Below are 21134 nucleotides of genomic sequence, written 5' to 3'. Positions count from 1 at the left end.
TTGGACAATTATCTTGTTTCTTTTTCCACACCTGCCCTGCCCTAGGACCCTCCCCAACATGGGTGAGCGACTTTTTTTTTCCAAGACGGATTCCAGCCCAGAGGCCTATGAGAGGCTTAGCATCACCTATTATAGGGTGGTGCCCTCTCCTTTTTGACCCCCAAGGAGTCTTTTTGCACATGTGTAGTCGGGGAGGTCTCCTTGACCTCAAGAATGAGAAATCTGTGGTCTCTTTTTCTTTTATCTGGCCCTAACTCAGTTTCCCTGGGTCTTTCCTGATTTTAGCACTAAAATTCCCATGTCCTGGAAATCCCCTTAGTTATAAACAAAAATGGTTACTCATCTGATCTCCATTTACATTCCATTGTGGAAAACTTAACCACATGGCTACACCTAAAGGCAAGAAAACTCAGACACACCTAGCTCTGTGGTTAACAGAGGGAAAAGGATTAGAAATTTGTTGGACTGCTGGCAATGTGCTCCACCAAGGACTTTGTTTTATTAATCTTTAAACCAAAGCCTCTAGTTTACTACTTGGCTTAGAGTGGGATGTAAATAAATGTGGATGAAATAAAATTAATGGTGTAACTATTTTTTTTAAAAAACATCTTTATTGGAGTATAATTGCTTTACAATGGTGTGTTAGTTTCTGCTGTATAACAAAGTAAATCAGCTATACATAAACATATATCCCTATATTTCCTGCCTCTTGCATCTCCCTCCTACCCTCCCTATCCCACCCCTCTAGGTGGACAAAAAGCACTGAGCTGATTTCTCAGTGCTATGTGGCTGTTTCCCACTAGCTATCTATTGGTAGTGTATATATGTCCATGCCACTCTCTCACTTCGTCCCAGCTTACCTTTCCATCTCCCCATGTCCTCAAGTCCATTCTCTAGTAGGTCTGTGTCTTTATTCCTGTCCTGCCCCTAGGTTCTTCAGAGCCATTTTTTTTTTTTTTTTAGATTCCATATATATGTGTTAGCATATGGTATTTGTTTTTCTCTTTCTGACTTACTTCACTCTGTATGACAGACTCTAGGTCCATCCACCTCACTACAAATAACTCAATTTCATTTTTTTTATGGCTGAGTAATATGCCATTGTACATATGTGCCACATCTTCTTTATCCATTCATCTGTCGATGGACACTTAGGTTGCTTCCATGTCCTGGCTATCGTAAATAGAGCTGGAATGAACATTGTGGTACATGACACTTTTTGAATTATGGTTTTCTCAGGGTATATGCCCAGTAGTGGGATTGCTGGGTTGTATGGTAGTTCTATTTTTAGTTTTTTAAGGAACCTCCATACTGTTCCCCATAGTGGCTGTATCAATTTACATTCCCACCAACAGTGCAAGAGGGTTCCCTTTTCTCCACAATGGTGCAACTATTTTATTTCTCCTTTTAACTTAAAAAAAGTCAAGTCTGAACAGCTACATGGCTTTTTTTTTTAATTATTATAGTTGATTTACAACATCATATTAGTTTTAGGTATCCAGCACAATGATTCAGATATATATATATAAATATATATATATATATATATATAAATATATGTGTATATATATATATATATATATATATATATATATATATATATATATCCTTTTTCAGGTTCTTTTCTCTTGGAGGTTATTACAAAATATAAAATAGATTGCTAGTGGGAAGCAGCAGCATAGTACAGGGAGAGCAGCTCGGGGCTTTGTGATGACCTAGAGGGGTGGGATAGGGAGGGTGGGAGGGAGGCTCAAGAGGGAGGAGATATGGGGACATATATATGCATATGGCTGATTCACTTTGTAGTACAACAGAAACTAACACAGCATTGTGAAGCAATTATAACCCAATAAAGATGAATTTAAAAAAAAAAAAGACAAATATAAGACATGATACCATAAAATTCCTAGAAGCAAACAGACAAAATATTTTCTGACATAAATTGTACAAATGTTTTCTTAGGTCAGTCTCTCAAGGCAAAAGAAATAAAAGCAAAAATAAACAAATGGGACCTAATCCAACTTATAAGCTTTTGCACAGCAAAGAAAACCATAAACAAAATGAAAAGACAATCAACAGAATGAGAGAAAATATTTGCAAATGATGCGACTGACAAAGGGTTAATTTCCAAAATATACAAACAGCTCACAGAACTCAATATCAAAAAAACAAACAACCCAATCAAAAAATGGTCAGAAGAACTAAATAGACATTTCTCCAAAAAAGACATAGAGATGGCCAACAGGCACATAAAAATATACTCAACATCACTAATTATTAGAGAAATACAAATCAAAACTACAATGAGGTATCACCTCACACTGGTCAGAATGGCCATCATCAAAAAGTCTACAAATAATAAATGCTGGAGGAGGCATGGAGAAAAGGGAACCCTCCTACACTGTTGGTAGCAATGTAAATTTGTGTAGCCGCTATGAGGTTCCTTTGAAAACTAAAAATAGAGCTACCATATGATCCAGCAACCCCACTCCTGGGTATATATCTGGAAAAGATTAAAACTCTAATTTGAAAAGATACATGCACCCTAATGTTCATAGCCACACTATTTACAATAACCAAAACATGGAAGCAGCCTAAATGTCCATCAATAGATGAACATATATATGTATATATATATATAATGGAATATTACTCAGCCATAAAAAAGAATGAAACAATGCCATTTGCAGCATCATGGATGGACCTAGAGATTATCATACTAAGTGAAATAAGTCAGACAAAGACAAATATTATCTGATATCACTTACATGTGGAATCTAAAAAAATGATACCACTGAACTTATTTACAAAACAGAAATAGACCCACAGACATAGAAAACAAACTCATAGTTACCTAAGGAGAAAATGGGGGAGGGATGAATAAGGAGTTTGGGATTAACAGATACAAACTACTATATACAAAACAGATAACCAACAAGGTCCTGCTGTATAGCACAGGGAACTATATTCAATATCTTGTAATAACCTGTAATGAAAAAGAATCTGAAAAAGATATATATATATGTAACTGAATCACTTTGCTGTACACCTGAAATTAATACAACATTGTAAATCAACTGTACTTCAATTAAAAAAAAATATTGAGTGTAGTTTCTTGTGCTATACGGTAGGTCCTTGTTGGTTATCTGTTTTATATATAGTAGTTTTTATCTGTTAATCCAAACCTCCTAATTTATCCCTCCCCACCTTTCCCCTTTGGTAACCATAAGTTTGTTTTCTAGATACATGGCTTTTTGTACAAAGTTCTGGTAAAAAGCCTTTTTTCAAGAAAAATATTTATCTAATATAATTCCTTGATATTATTAATGAAGTCAGCTTTCTATTCTTATGCACATTCTTAGTCTCAATCAGTTAGCCTTGTTTTTAACAAAGTAAGAAAATGTCTTTTCCTTACATGGTCTATTCAAAATTATACTTAATCACCTTCTCCTTTTGTGACTTTGAAAGCTCACCTAATTTTAGCTGAATGTGTGACACATAATTGGCAGGATGCTGTAGTAAAAAGAATAAGGAGGATTTAGGTCACCTAAGTGTTATCCCTTAGCAGGTAAATGGCTTTAAGCATGTCACTTAAACTGTCTGGACTTCAATTTCATTATCCCTCAGATTGAAATATTAATGTCTTTCCAATTTATATCAAAAGTTATGTTTAAGGTAAAATTGGACAATGTAAACAGAGCACTTATGAATGGTAAAGTGTTATGAGAACATTTGCTCTCCTAAACCATGATGTCTACTTATGGGGCTGTGTAAAGCACCATGCTTGAATTTTAAAGCTATGATGGAATGCAAGTTTCAGACTTCCCTGTTTGTTAGCATTTCCTCCTCATTGTTGATGAAAATAAATAATGAATCCTTATGTTGCTGGGGACTTTGTTATTTCCTAAGAAGAACACCTCAGAATGGAGGGAATAATCTTTTCCAATCTTGGAAAAACATTACTTTTCTGCATACTGACAGAGAAAGTTATGTTGAGATATTTTACAAGTTGCCTCCAGACATAATACATACTTAAAAAATTATAAGATGGTGACCAATTGAGAAAAGTTGCTCAAAGTGATAGATTTGTCTATGCAATATAAAATTACCTAGCCTACAGAAAAAGTGTTAAGATAAATATACATATGGATATATAATTGATGATGATAATTTAAACCAAAGAATAGATTTTAGTCAATACATAAGATAAGCATTTTTATGTCTTAGTCCCTTTACATTTGAATTAGACAGAAACACTTTAAGAGTTCTTTGTCCTTTGTGATAATATAAAGGAAATTGAAGGAACAGATAGCAGAAGGCTATTAGGAAAGGCGGGGGAGGACTTAGAGCACTGGTTTTTAAACTATGTCTCTTGAGCAATTCAGAATGCCTCAGCTGCCAGGCAGAGAAATAAAGGGGAAACAGAGCAGACAGGCTCAAGCTCTGCCCTTCTATTTCAGCCACAGCAAAGTTGCTGCTTTTTTTTTCAACATCTTTATTGGACTATAATTGCTTTACAATTGTGTGTTACTTTCTGCTGTATAACAAACTGAATCAGCTATACATATACATATATCCCCATATCCCCTCCCTCTTGTGTCTCCCTCCCACCCTCCCTATCCCACCCCTCTAGGTGGTCACAGAGCACCAAGCTGACCTCCCTGTGCTATGCCACTATTCCCACTAGCTATCTATTTTACATTTGGTAGTGTATATATGTCCATGCCACTCTCTCACTTCATCCCAGCTTATCCTTCTCACTCCCCATGTCCTCAAGTCCATTCTCTACATCTGCGTCTTTATTCCTGTCCTGCCCCTAGGTTCTTCAAAACGATTATTATTATTATTTTTAGATTCCATATATATGTGTTAGCATACAGTATTTATTTTTCTCTTTCTGACTTACTTCACTCTGTATGACAGTCTCGAAGTCCATCCACCTCACTACAAATAACTCAATTTGCCTTCTTTTTATGGCTGAATAATATTCCACTTTATATATGTGCCACATCTTTATCCATTCATCTGTTGATGGATACTTCGGTTGCTTCCATGTCCTGGCTATTGCAAATAGAGCTGCAATGAACATTGTGGTACATGACTCTTTTTGAATTATGGTTTTCTCAGGATATATGGCCAGGAGTGGGATTGCTGGGTCATATGGTAGTTCTATTTTTAGTTTTTTAAGGAACCTCCATACTGTTCTCCATAGTGGCTGTATCAATTTACATTCCCACCAACAGTGCAAGAGGGTTCCCATGCACCACACACTCTCTAGCATTTATTGTTTGTAGATTTTTTGAGGATGACCATTCTGAGAAATGTGAGGTGACACCTCACTGTAGTTTTCATTTTCATTTCTCTAATGATTAGTGATGTTGAGCATCCTTTCATGTGTTTGTTGGCAATCTGTATATCTTCTTTGGAGAAATGTCTATTTAGGTGTTCTGGCCATTTTTGGATTGGGTTATTTGTTTATTTGATATTGAGCTGCATGAGCTGCTTCTATATTTTGGAGATTAATCCTTTGTCAATGAATCATTTGCAAATATTTTCTCCCATTCTAAGGGTTCTCTTTTTGTATTGTTTATGGTATCCTTTGCTGTGCAAAACCTTTTAAGTTACATTAGGTCCCATTTGTTTATTTTAGTTTTTATTTCCATTTCTCTAGGAGGTGGGTTAAGAAGGATCTTGCTGTGATTTATGTCATAGAGTGTACTGCCTATGTTTTCCTCTAAGATTTTTATAGTGTCTGGGCTTACATTTATGTCTTTAATCCATTTTGAGTTTATTTTTGTGTATGGTGTTAGGGAGTGTTCTAATTTCATTCTTTTACATGTAGCTGTCCAGTTTTCCCAACACCACTTATTGAAGAGGCTGTCTTTTCTCCATTGTATATTCTTGCCTCCTTTATCAAAGACAAGGTGACCATGTGTGCGTGGGTTTATCTCTGAGCTTTCTATCCTGTTCTATTGATCTATATTTCTGTTTTTCTGCCAGGATCATACTGTCTTGATTACTGCAGCTTTGTAGTATAGTCTGAAGTCTGGGAGCCTGATTCCTCCAGCTCTGTTTTTCTTTCTCAAGATTGCTTTGGCTCTTCAGGGTCTTTTGTGTTTCCATACACATTGTGCAATTTTTTGTTCTAGTTCTGTGAAAAATGCCAGTGGTAGTTTGATAGGGATTGCACTGAACCTGTACATTGCTTTGGGTAGTATAGTCATTTTCACAATATTGACTCTTCCAATACAAGAACATGGTATATCTCTCCATCTGTTTGTATCATCTTTAATTTCTTTCATCAGTGTCTTATAGTTTTCTGCATACAGGTCTTTTGTCTCCTTCGGTAGGTTTATTCCTAGGTATTTGATTCTTTTTGTTGCAATGGTAAATGGGAGTGTTTCCTTAATTTCTCTTTCAGATTTTTCATCATCAGTGTAAAGGAATGCAAGAAATTTCTGTGCATTAATTTTGTATCCTGCTAGTTTACCAAATTCATTGATTAGCTCTAGTAGTTTTCTGGTAGCATCTTTAGCATTCTCTATGTACAGAATCATGTCATCTGCAAAGAGTGACAATTTTGCTTCTTCTTTTCTGATTTGGATTACTTTTATTTCTTTTTAGTCTCTGATTGCTGTGGCTAAAACTTCCAAAATTATGTTGAATAATATTGGTGAGAGTGGGCAACTTTGTCTTCCTCCTGATCTTAGTGGAAATGGTTTCAGTTTTTCAACATTGGGAATGATGTTGGCTGTGGGTTTGTCATATATGGCCTTTATTATGTTGAGGTAAGTTCCCCCTATCCCTACTTTCTGGAGAGTTTTTATCGTAAATCGGTGTTGACTTTTGTCGAAAGCTTTTTCTGCATCTGTTGAGATGATCACATGGTTTTTATCCTTCAATTTGTTAATATGCCATAACACGTTGATTGATTTTCATATATTGAAGAATCCTTGCATTCCTGGGATAACTCCCACTTGATCATGGTGTATGATCCTTTTAATGTGCTGTTGAATTCTGTTAGATAGTATTTGGTTGAGAATTTTTACATCTATGTTCATCAGTGATTTTGGCCTGTAGTTTTCTTTTTTGGTTGCATCCTTCTCTGGTTTCGGTATCAGGGTGATGGAGGCCTCATAGAATGAGTTTGGGAGTGTTCCTCCCTCTGCTATATTTTGCAGGAGTTTGAGAAGGATAGTTGTTAACTCTTCTCTATATGTTTGATAAAATTAGCCTGTGAAGCCATCTGGTCCTGGGCTTTTGTTTGTTGGAAGATTTTTAAATACAGTTTTAATTTCAGTGCTTGTGATTCGTCTGTTTATATTTTCTATTTCTTCCTGGTTCAGTCTCGGAAGGTTGTGGTTTTCTAAGAATTTGTCCATTTCTTTCATGTTGTGCACTGTATTGGCATAGAGTTGCTTGTAGTAATCTCTCGTGATCCTTTGTATTTCTGCAGTGTCAGTTGTTGCTTCTCCTTTTCCATTTCTAATTATATTGATTTAAGTCTTCTCCTTTTTTTTCTTGATGAGTGTGGCTAATGGTTTATTAATTTTGTTTATCTTCTCAAAGAACCAGCTTTTAGTTTTATTGATCTTTGCTATTGTTTTCTTCACTTCTTTTTCATTTATTTCTGACCTTTATGATTTCTTTCCTTCTGCTAATTTTGGGTTTTTTTAGCTCTGTTTCTCTAATTGCTTTTGGTGTAAAGTTATGTTGTTTATTTGAGATGTTTCTTGTTTCTTGAGGTGGGATTGTATTGCTATATACATCCCTCTTAGAACCGCTTTTGCCCCATCCCATAGGTTTTGGATCGTCGTATTTTCATTGTCATTTGTTTCTAGGTATTTTTTGATATCCTCTTTGATTTCTTCAGTGATCTCTTTGTTATTTAGTAGTGTATTGTTTAGCCTCCATGTGTTTGTATTTTTTACAGGTTTTTTCCTGTAATTGATATCTAGTCTCATAGCGTTGTGGTCGGAAAAGATATTTGTTATGATTTCAATTTTCTTAAATTTATCAAGGCTTTCTTTGTGATCCAAGATATGATCTATCCTGGAGAATGTTCCATGAGCACTTGAGAAGAATGTGTATTCTGTTGTTTTTGGATGGAATGTCCTATAAATACCAAATAAGTCCATCTTGTTTAATGTATCATTTAAAGCTTGTGTTTCCTTATTAATTTTCATTTTGGATGATCTGTCTATTGGTGAAGGTGGGGTGTTAAAGTCTCCTACTATGATTGTGTTACTGTTGATTTCCCTCTTTATGGCTGTTAGCATTTACCTTATGTATTGTGGTGCTCCTATGTTGGGTGCATTAATATTTACAATTGTTCTATCTTCTTCTTGGATTGATCCCTTGATCATAATGTAGTGTCCTTCTTTGTCTCTTGTAATAGTCTTTATTTTAAAGTCTATTTTTTCTGATATGAGAATTGCTACTCCAGCTTTCTTTTGATATCCATGTGCATGGAATATATTTTTCCATCCCCTCACTTTCAGTCTGTATGTGTCCATAGGTCTGAAGTGGGTCTCTTGAAGACAGCATATATATGGGTGTTGTTTTTGTGTCCATTCAGCCAGTGTATGTCTTTTGGTTGGAGCATTTAATCCATTTACATTTAAGGTAATTATCAATATGTATGTTCCTATTAACGTTTTCTTAATTGTTTTGGGTTTGCTATTGTAGGTCTTTTCCTTGTCTTGTGTTCCTGCCTAGAGACGTTCCTTCAGCATTTGTTGTAAAACTGGTTTTGTGGTTCTGAATTCTCTTAGCTTTTGCTTCTCTGTAAAGGTTTTAATTTCTCCATTGAATCTGAATGAATTTCTTGCTGGGTCGAGTAATCTTGGTTGTAGGTTTTTCCCCTTCATCACTTTAAATATGTCCTGCCACACCCTACTTGCTTGCAGTTTCTGCTCAAAAATCAGCTTTTAACCTGAGGGGGATTCCCTTGTATGTTATTTGTTGCTTTTCTCTTGCTGCTTTTAATATTTTTCTTTGTATTTAATTTTTGAAAGTTTGATTAGTATGTGTCTTCCCATGTTTCTGCTTGGATTTATCCTGTATGGGACTCTCTGTGCTTCCTGGACTTGATAGACTATTTCCTTTCCCATGTTAGGGAAGTTTTCAACTGTAGTCTCTTCATATATTTTCTCAGTCCCTTTCTTTTTCTCTTCTTCTTCTGGGACCCTTATAATTTGAATGTTGGTGTGTTTAATGTTGTCCCAGAGGTCTCTGAGACTGTCCTAAATTCCTTTCATTCTTTTTCTTTATTCTGCTCTGTTGTAGTTATTTCTACTATTTTATCTTCCAGGTCACTTACCGTTCTTCTGCCTCAGTTATTCTGCTATTGAATCCTTCTAGAGAATTTTTAATTTCATTTCTTGTGTTGTTCATCATTGTTTGTTTGCTCTTTGTTCTTCTAGGTCCTTGTTAAATGTTTCTTGTATTTTCTCCATTCTATTTCCAAGATTTTGGATCATCTTTACTATTATTATTCTGAATTCTTTTTAAGGTAGACTGCCTATTTCTCCTTCATTTGTTTTGTCTGGTGGGTTTTTACCTTGCTCCTTCATCTGCTGCATATTTCTCTGTCTTCTCATTTTGCTTAACTTACTGTGTTTGGGGTCTCCTTTTTTCAGGCTGCAGGGTCTCCTTTTTTCAGGCTGCAGGTTCGTAGTTCCCATTGTTTTTGGTGTCTGACCCCATTGGGTAACGCTGGTTCAGTGGGTTGTGTATGCTTCCTGGTGGAGGGGACTGTTGCTGTGTTATGGTGAATGAGACTATATCTTGTCTTTCTCGTGGGCAGGCCCGCATCTGGTGGTGTGTTTTGGTGTTTCTGTGAACTTATTATGATTTTAGGCAACCTCTCTGGTAATGGGTGGGGTTGTGTTCCTGTCTTGCTAGTTGTTTGGCATAGGGTGTCCAGCACTGGAGCTTTCTGGTCCTTGAGTGGAGCTGGGTCTTAGCTTTGAGACAGAGATCTCTGGGAGAGCTCTTGTTGATTGATATTACAAAGGGCTAGGAGGGCTCTGGTGGGCCAATGTACTGAAGTTGGCTCTCCCATCTCAGAGGCTCAGGCCTGACCTCCAGCTGGAGCACCATAACACTGTCAGTGACATGGCTCAGAAGAAAAGTGAGAAAAAGAAAAAAGAAATAAAGAAAAAATAAAATAAAATAAAGTTATTAAAATAAAAATTTTAAAAATTGTTGAAGTAAAAAAATAAAAAGTATTAAAAAAAAAAAGAAAGAAAGAAGAGAGCAACCAAATCAATAAACAAATCTACCAATGATAATAAACTCTAAATACTACCTATGATAAACATAAAATCAGAAACTATTTAGATGCAGAAAGCAAACCCCAAGTCTACAGTTGCTCCCAAAGTCCACCACCTCAATTTTGGGAAGATTCGTTGTCTATCCAGGTTTACCTCAGATGCAGGGTACATGAAGTTGATTGTGGAGATTTAATCTGCTCCTCCTGAGGCTGCATGGAGAAATTTCCCTTTCTCTTCTTTGTTCACACAACTGCTGGGGTTCAGCTTTGGATTTGGCCCTGCCTCTGCATGTAGTTCACCCTCTGGCATCTATTCTTCACCCAGACAGGAGGGGGATAAAGGAGTGGCTGATTAGGTGGCTCTGGTTCACTCAGGCTGGGGAGAGGGAGGGGCATGGAATTGCGGGATGAGCCTGCGGCAGCAGAGGCCAGTATGACGTTGCAACAGCCTGAGGTGTGCCATGTGTTCTCCTTGGGAATTTGTCCCTAAATCACTGGACCCTGGCTGTGGCAGGCTGCACAGGCTCCTGGGAGGGGAGGTGTGGATAGTGACCTGTGCTTGCACACAGGATTCTTGTTGGATGCAGCAGCAGTGTTTGCATTTCATGCCTGTCTCTGGTGTCTGCGCTGATAGTGATGGCTCACACCTATCTGTGAAGCTCCTTTAGGTGGTGTTCTGAATCCCCTCTCCTCACGCACCCTGAAACAATGGTCTCTTGACTCTTAGGCAGTTCCAGACTTTTTCCCAGATTCCCTCCCTGTTAGCTGTGGCACACTATCCCCCTTCAGGCTGTGTTCACGCATCCAACCCCAGTCCTTTTCCGGGGATCTGACCTCCAAAGCCTGAGTCTCAGCTCCCAGCCCCCACCTGCCCCAGCAGGTGTGCAGAGAAGTGTCTCAGGCTGGTGAGTGCTGGTCAGCACTGATCCTCTGTGCTGGAATCTCTCCTCTTTTCCCTCTGCACCCCTGTTGCTGCGCTCTTTTCTGTGGCTCTGAAACTTCCCCCATCCCGACCACCCCCTGTCTCTACCAGTGAAGGGGCTTCCTACTGTGTGGAAACTTTTCCTCCTTCACAGCTCCCTCCCAGAGGTGAGGTCCTATCCCTATTCTTTTGTCTCTGTTTTTGCTTTTGCCCTACCCAGGTACGTGAGGAGTTTCTTGCCTTTTGGGAAGTCTGAGGTCTTCTGCCAGCATTCAGTAGGTGTTCTATAGGAGTTCTTCCAATGTAGATGTATTTTTGATGTATCATGGGGAGGAAGGTGATCTCTACATCTTACTCCTCCACATCTTGAAGGTCCCTACCAACAGTGTTGCTTTTATCTGATGGAGGTATCCTGAGAAGAAAGCGATTCCACTCATTAAATGAAAAGTATTGATTAAAATAATTTTTTTTAATTTTACTTATTATGAGAATATTCTATATGTTGCAGAAATTAGACCAAGTACCAAGCAAGTATCCTAGTGAGTGGGAAAAGGCATACTGAACTGATGTAGATGATATTATGCTTTCATATTTACCTATAGTAAACAAGTGTCTAGGAAATATTCTGAAGTGAAAAAAAAAACAATGTAAACAAAATGCCAACTGTTGGTAATAAAGGTCACAGTGCTGAATATATAATTAGTGGAAGCTGACTAAGGATGAGAGGAGAGCCCTGAAGAAATACATGAAATGAGATGATGTCCTTGTTCATACTCACCATGTCACCGTGGTTACCACCACCTAGAGATGAAGCATCTGCCTGTTAAAGGTGTTAGATGGTTGGATGTATCACTGGACAGAGTAAGATATTAAAGAGCTGATATAGCAGGATAAATTTTTGAGTTAATAATATCAGTAATTACATTGATAGAGTACTTCCTATGATCCAGACACCTTAAAAATGTACATTCAGTATCTCATGCATATATATCAAAATTATTATTCCCATATTTCAGAAAGGAGAGTACATTTTAGAGTGTGGGTTATTTTCCAAGGTCACACAAATAGTAAGCTGTAAAGTAAGAATTTGGACCAGTTGGGACGAAGTTCATAACTTTAATACTCTATTTCCATTTAACATGAGCAATATCAATATATTCCTCCAAAATAAAAGTATTGTTTTTTATTTGATCTCAGACTTGACATTTAATGTTCCTTTATAGTTTTAAGAAATTACATTGGACAAAATTTGTCATTTTTGATCAATTTTTAGTTGAACATTTGAAGGCAGCACAAGCTCAGTGTTTACTTTCAGGCAGGCCTGGTTGGAATCCCAAATCCATCTTTTACTCCATTCTTACATGTAATACAAGGACAAGAGAATCTACTGCATAGGATGGTTTTAAGGGGTAGATGATGTCCTATATAAAAGTGCTAGTTAAGGGCCTGATAGCTTTGTAATTGTTTGCTCCCTATGATTTCTATTTCATATTCACAGTGACCTTTGTCATTTATATATATCTATCGATGTATATACACAAAAGGCTTATGGAAGTCATTTAGAGTTATTTTTTGTTCTTATGTTCTTAAAATACTGAACAATTCAGACTAAGGTTACTTCCAATTGTCTCCTAATGGATAAGATTTTCATATCAGTTGGATGAACGCCATAGATTCTTTTTTTTTTTTTTTTAATATTGCTATATTCCCCATGTTGTACAATATGTTCTGGTAGCTTATTTAATTTATTTATTTATTTTTGGCTGTGTTGGGTCTTTGTCTCTGCGCGAGGGCTCTCTCCAGTTGTGGCAAGCGGGGGCCACTCTTCATCGCGGTGCGTGGGCCTCTCACTATCGTGGCCTCTCGTTGCAGAGCACAGGCTCCAGAAATGCAGGCTCCGTAGTTGTGGCTCACAGGCCCAGCTGCTCCGCGGCATGTGGGATCTTCCCAGACCAGGGTCTGAACCCATGTCTCCTGCATTGGCAGGCAGACTCCCAACCACTGCGCCACCAGGGAAGCCCCATAGATTCTTTTTTCTGTGGTCTGATACTATTTTAAACTATTAACATTTCCGTTTGCCTCAGAAATGTTCTGATTACAGACCCTTTTCCCATTTAGGAAGATGAGAGGAGAGAGTGTCCCATGCTCACTGCTCTCTGTTGTTACATCATACTTTGCAGAGAAAAATAAAAGGTAATGTTGGATTTTGACTTTCACAAGGTCTAAACAAAAGGCAAGCTTTTGCTTCCACAGATGAGATCAGATTCTATAAGGTGAAAGCAGAGGGCAAGAATCAGACAGAATTAGACTCTGATGAATGTCCCCTAGGAGAGGTTCTGGAAATGTTTTTCTCACTCACAATGAGGTCAAAAAACCCAAAGGAAGGAGGAAATCCTCAATTAAATTTTGGAATCTGGACAGAGGAATCCTGAGTGTTGCTTATGGACTGATTGAAAGACATTACAATTTTAAATCTATATTGCAGAAAAACATTACAAATATACTTGTGCAGTGAGATTCGTTTCCTTAACTGTTAAGGGCTAAGCACGTTGATAACAACTCTGGAAACTGGATAGTGCATAACCACAGTTCACAAAATTAAAACATGGTCTTGACTGAATATTATTTCAGAGAAAATAATCACTTTTTACTTTCTTTTTAGTAAAACATATAGCATTCTCAATTCTCAAATTGATGAGCCAATAATAGCATAAAGAAATGATAGCCAATTCTGTGTGTTTGTGTGTATGTATACATATATTATAGATACATAAGCATCTATCAGTCTAGATTAGCCGCTGCAACCACTAAGACCATACCCTCAAAAATCAGAATAGCATATTTATCTTATTTTATTGATTCTATTTTTTAAAGTAACCTAACAATAGTAATAGTCAGCCTAGTTATATACATATATATGTTATAACATATCTATATAGATAGCATAACTATGTATATCTATATCTATCTACCAATCTATCTGTATAGCTGTCTTGTATATCTTATATATAGGTCCCAGACTCCATCCACTGTTATAGGGCATCTGGAAGATTGTGTAGGAACTTTTATATTCTAGTAGACAGTCTTGCCTCTTTTACACCACATTTCATTGTGTGTGTGTTTGTGTGCGTGTGTGTGTTTATACACATATACACTATGTAGAAGGATAGATAGATAGATAGATAGAGACAGATATATATCCATATAAGTATACAACTGATGAGACTATCATTATAGTTAGGCAATGACAAAAACATCCCTAAAGTCTGTGTTTAAAAATATAAAAATGCTATTTTATTTAGGCAAAATTTGTTGGTATTTCTAAAGTATTTATCCCATTTAAACTCTTTTTTTTTGGATCAGATGGTTAAGATATTCATTCATCTGGCAATCTAAGGAATACCTATTGCATAACAGTGCACTGTGCTAGGCAAAGGTATATACAGAGGAAGAATATAAAATACTTTCACTCATGAGAAAAATAATCCACAAATATAATCCATCCCACGTAAAGTACTAGGAAGAAAAGCAAACTTTGTGTCAAGGACTTGGATTTTGTTTGGATGCAGACACTAACCAGCAGTGTGACACTGAGTTACTGACCTTCTAGTTCACACATTCTTCACTGGAACAATGGTAAATTATTCTAGATATCATAGATCTGGAAAATACTTTCTATTTGTAAAATTCTTTAATTTTATCCATAAATGAAAGTATACAAAGTTGTCTCTGCTTAAATAATAATTTTAACAAAGTTTGATTATTCTCATTAAGATTGTGTTTTGCCACTAAATCAAACATCTAGATTATAAGAAGTAAGGGCTTTCCAATTGTCAAGTCAAATATATATTTTTAACTGAGATATAAAACATAAAAAGAAAGTTCCACTTCTATTTCATAATCTAATCAGTGATTTTTAAAAGACCTAAAACAGTAGGAAAAGTAAAATTTTAAAGAGATAAGAAATATCATTGGGACTGCATATTTTTACAATTCTAACATGAGAAAAAACTTTAAATACAAACAAATCTTTGCATAATATTTATAACTCAAATAATTTAAGTATAATCATAATTTATTCCAAATTATCAGGCAGGAATATGGGATTTAAAATTAGTCCTAGGTCAGTTGCTTACTAACCAAATTAATTTGGGCAGGCCTGAATTCCCTCATCTGCTTGGGTTTTAGCATATAATCTTTTGGGTTCTTAAAATTAATGACTTGTGGTATGACATATGTGGTCCATTTGAAGACCTCTCATATTAACATCTCTGAATTCCCCTCGCTATTGTCCAGGGGCAGCCATTTTATAATTGTTGTTGCTTGTAATTGCATAAACTAGGGTACTTTTCCCAAATGGATAAATGCACTCTTATAGTTTCAGTCAACACATAATTTAAGCATGATTTGAAGAAGTAACATGAATCCTGATTGTTGTTTGAATACATCTGACAAAAATTTCTGGCATGATAAAGTATGATCTCCCAAAATTTGCAGAATGAGAGTTACAGCTTGGAAAAAAATTCCTGTTGACAATAATGAAAAACTTTGAATGAATTCCGCATCTTGATGCACAGAGAATATCTTCTGAAGAAATATAAATTTGATGACTCTAAGTAGAAAAGTATTTGGAAGAATAAGATTCAAAAGATGTTTTAGGGATACCCTATCCAGTTTATTTGATATCTATCTATATTAATTATATTTATTTACATCTATGTCTAAATTTATGTAAATAAAACTAAAATGGCTCTCTTGACAATATAAAATATTATAAGTACTTATACTTACATTCTAATGAAAGCATTATGTTGTTTTAATTGTAATTTTTTTCTTTTTTAATAATATGTATAATAATGATATATTTTACAATTGATAGCATTTTTGATTTCATTAAATACAACTGAATTATTTTATAAATTAAGGCAATATATGGAAAAAGCCTAGGAATTATTTATAACAGTATTTTGCTTCAGTAACTTTCAGAAAGAAAAATAATAAGCTATACAATTTTAAGTATGAAGAGGAAGCAGGGTATTTGTGTGAACAAGGTATGTGGGGAGTAGTTGAATGTTATTACATCCAAAAAAAGAAAATGATAAGAAAATAATTTATGGGACCAAAATTTTTAAAAATTTGGCTGCACCAACAAATAGGGAATAAATAGATGTGTTATTGTTGGGAATTTCTAAATTTAATATCTCATAAATCTAAAAGATATCTCATGTTTCATTCCTTATATTTATTTTTTAAATATACAGAATAATATTAGATTACCACAAGGAGATTGGAGAGATATATAACAAAAATTAAATATAACCTCAATGCTCTCATATACAGAATTATTAACTTATGAAGGACATATAAACATTTGTCATGTATTATGTTATAGGTGCTAGAGTTTTGGCAACCAACAAAATGGAAAATGTCTGTTATTATGAAGCATGTATTCTAAAAGGGTCAAAAAACAAATAAGTAAATGTAAGGTGTATATTAGACAATGATAAGAGCTCTCGTGAAAAAGAAAAAAAGAGTAAGGGGAAAGAGAGCTCTTTGGGAGTTACTATTTTATGGAAGGTGGTCAGGAATGTTTTCTAATAATGTGACAATTGAGCAGAGACCTGCAGTAAGAGGAAGAAGATAATTTGACTCTCAGATGCAAAAGTGTCCCAGGCAGATGGAAGATCAGGTGCAAAGAGTTGGAAATAAGGAGATCCTTTAATATAAGGGGATGTTTTGATAAATCAGCCCAGAGGCTGACATGGTCACCCACCCTGTAATTTTTTTAGATGTAAACAGAGATGATACAAATTAATCAACAGTAAATAAAAATGAAGTGCATTTAGTGCTCATATCAAGTTGAGGATTCCCAGGAGGGGAAAGCTTACTCTGGAGTCTGAAGAAAAAAGCAAGAAAGGAGTGGCTTCAGCTTTTGATTGTGGCGAGGGGTTGGAAACTAAAATGGCGATTCTCATGTGGGCTGGAAGCTGTGCTGTCTGAACTTCCCACCAACTTGCAGATGCAGAGAGCATGCATGAGCAGTCTTTCTTACAAGTCAAAAAGGTGGTGAGGAAGCAGGTGTGTAAGAAGCAGAAAGGGCAGTCACTATGCAGAACAGTATGGAGGTGCCTTAAAAAACTAAAAATAGAATTACCATATGAGCCAGCAATCCCACTACTGGGGATATACCCAGAGAAAACCATAATTCAAAAAGACACATGCACTCCAATGTTCATTGCAGGCACTATTTACAATAACCACGTCATGGAAGCAACCTAAATCCCCATTGACAGATGAATGGATAAAGAAGATGTGGTACATATATACAATGGAATATTACTCAGCCATAAAAAGGAACGAAATGGGGTCATTTGTAGAGATGTGGATGGACCTAGAGACTGTTATACAGAATGAAGTAAGTCAGAAAAAGAAAAACAAATATCGTATATTAACACATATATGTGGAATCTAGAAAAATGGTACTGATGAACCAGTTTGCAAGGCAGAAATAGAGATACAGATGTAAAGAAAAAACATATAGACACCAAGGGGGGAAATCGGGGTGGGGGGTGGTGGTGGTGGGATGAACTGGGAGATTGGGATCGACATATATACAATAATATGTATAAAATAGATAACTAGCTTTCTTGGCTTGGTGAGCCTGTGAGGACCTGAGGTTCCAGGGCCGCCTGGCCACCAGCAGCAGAAGCAGGTCTGAGGAGGGCAAAAGTTAGCCCTGGAGGTAGGCTTTGCTCAGTGCTGGGCAAATGACCACTGCCCTTGGCCCCCAAGTTCCTCCTCCCCCACCTGGCCCCAGCCCCTACCTGTCCTGTCCTGTGTGGTGCGCTGGCCTATGCTGAGGTGTGCTGCAAGGCAACATGCTCCTTCAGGTTGTGAAGAACAAGATAAAGCCGTGTGGCTGACAGGGTCTTGGTGCTCTGTCCAGGTGTCAAGCCTGAGCCTCTGAGGTGGGAGAGCCGAGTTCAGGACATTGGTCCACCAGAGACATCCCGGCCCCACATAATATAAAATGGTGAAAGCTCTCCCAGAGATCTCCATCTCAACGCTAAGACCCAGATCCACTCAAAACCAGCAAACTACAGTGCTGGACACCCCATGCCAAACAACTAGCAAGACAAGAACCACAACACCACCCATTAGCAGAGAGGCTGCCTAAAATCTTAATAAGTTCACAGACACACCAAAACACACCACCGGGCGTGGTCCTGCCCACCAGAAAGACAAGATCCAGTCTCATCCACCAGAACACAGGCACCAGTCCCCTCCACCAGGAAGCCTACACAACCAACTGAACTAATTTATCCACTGGTAGCAGACACCAAAAACAACAGGAACTATGAACTTGCAGCCTGCAAAATGGATACTCCAAACATAGTAAGTTAAGCAAAATGAGAAGACAGAGAAATACACAGCACATGAAGGAGCAAGGTAAAAACCCACCAGACCAAACAAATGAAGAGGACATAGGCAGTCTATCTGAAAAAGAACTCAGAGTAATGATAGTAAAGATGATCCAAAATCTTGGAAATAGAATGGAGAAAATACAAGAAATGTTTAACAAAGACCTAGAAGAACTAAACAGCAAACAGACAATGATGAACAACACATTAAATGAAATTAAAAATTCTCTAGAAGGAATCAATAGCAGAATAAATGAGGCAGAAGAAGAGATAAGGGACCTGGAAGATAAAATAGTGGAAACAACTACCATGAAGGAGAATAAAGAAAAAGGATGAAAAGAATTCAGGACAGTCTCAGAGAGCTCTGGGACAATATTAAATACACCAATATTTGAATTATACAGTGGCAGAAGAAGAAGAGAAAAAAAAAAGAACTGAGAAAATATTTGAAGAGCTTATAGTTGAAAACTTCCTTAAATAAGTAAGAAAATAGTCAATCAAGACCAGGAAGAGCAGAGAGTCCCATACAGGATAAATCCAAGGAGAAACACAGGAAAACACATATTACTCAAACTATCAAAAATTAAACACAAGGAAAAAATATTAAAAACAGCAGAGAAAAAACAACAATAAATATAAAGGGAATCCCCATAAGGGTAACAGCTGATCTTTCAGCAGAAGCTCTGCAAGCCAGAAGGGAGTGGCAGGACATATTTAAAGTGATGAAAGGGAAGAACCTACAACCAAGATTACTCTATGCAACAAGGATCTCATTCAGATTGGATGGAGAAATCAAAACATTTACAGACAAACAAAAGCTAAGAGAATTCAGCACCACCAAACCAGCTTTACAACAAATGCTAAAGGAACTTCTCTAGGCAGGAAACACAAGAGAAGGAAAAGACGTACAATAACAAACCCAAAACAATGAAGAAAATGGTAATAGGAACATACATATCAATAACTACCTTAAATGTAAATGGATTAAATGCTCCAAACAAAAGACATAGACTGGCTGAATAGATGCAAAAACAAGACCTGTACATATGCTGTCTAAAAGAGACCCAGTTGAGACATAAGGACACATACAGACTGAAAGTGAGGGGATGGAAAAAGATATTCCATGAAAAAGGAAATCACAAGAAAGCTGGAGTAGCAATTCTCATATCAGACAAAATAGACTTTAAAATAAAGACTATTACAAGAGACAAAGAAGGACACTACATAATGATGAAGGGATCAATCCAAGAAGAAGATATAAATATTGTAAATATTTATGCACCCACATAGGAGCACCTCAATACATAAGGAAAGTGCTAACAGCCATTTTAAAAGGGGAAATCGACAGTAACACAGTATAGTAGGGGACTTTAACACCCACTTTCACCAATGGACAGATCATCCAAAATGAAAATAAATAAGGAAACACAAGCTTTAAATGATACATTAAACAAGATGGACTTAATTGATATTTATAGGATAATCCATCTGAAAAAAACAGAATACACTTTCTTCTCAAGTGATCATGGAACATTCTCCAGGACAGATCATATCTTGGGTCACAAAGAAAGCCTTGATAAATTTAAGAAAATTGAAATCGTATCAAGTATCTTTTCTAACCACAATGCTATGAGACTAGATAGCAATTACAGGAGAAAATCTGTAAAAAATACAAACACATGGAGGCTAAACAATACACTATTAAATAACCAAGAGATCACTGAAGAAATCAAAAAATACCTAGAAACAAATGACAATGAAAACACGTTGACCCAAAACCTATGTGATGCAGCAAAAGCAGTTCTAGGAAGGAAGTTTATAGCAATACAATCCTACCTCGAGAAACAAGAAACATCTCAAATAAACAACCTAACCTTACACCTAAAGCAATTAGAGAAAGAAGAACAAAAACTCTCCAAACTTAGCAGAAGGAAAGAAATCATAAATATCAGATCAGAAATAAATGAAAAAGAAATGAAGGAAACAATAGCAAAGATCAATAGAACTAAAAGCTGGTTCTTTGAGAAGATAAACAAAATTGACAAACCATTAGCCAGACTCATCAAGAAAAAAAGGGAGAAGACACAAATCAATAGAATTAGAAATGGAAAAAGAGAAGTAACAATTGATACTGCAGAAATACAAAGGATCATGAGAGATTACTGCAAGCAACTGTATTCCAATAAAATGGACAACCTGAAAGAAATGGACAAATTCTTAGAAAAGCACCACCTTCCGAGACTGAATCAGGAAGAAATAGAAAATATAAACAGACCAATCACAAACACTGATATTGAAACTGATTAAAAATCTTCCAACAAACAAAAGCCCAGGACCAGATGGCTTCACAGGCGAATTCTATCAAACATTTAGAGAAGAGCTAACACATAACCTTCTCAAACTCTTCCAAAATATAGCAGAGTGAGGAAAACTTCCAAACTCATTCTACGAGGCCACTATCACCCTGACACCAAAACCAGACAAAGATGCCACAAAAAAAGAAAATGACAGTCCA

Source organism: Balaenoptera musculus, chromosome 4, assembly GCF_009873245.2.
Source record: "Balaenoptera musculus isolate JJ_BM4_2016_0621 chromosome 4, mBalMus1.pri.v3, whole genome shotgun sequence".
NCBI classification, from domain to species: Eukaryota; Metazoa; Chordata; class Mammalia; order Artiodactyla; family Balaenopteridae; genus Balaenoptera; species Balaenoptera musculus.
This window is presented reverse-complemented; position numbering follows the sequence as displayed.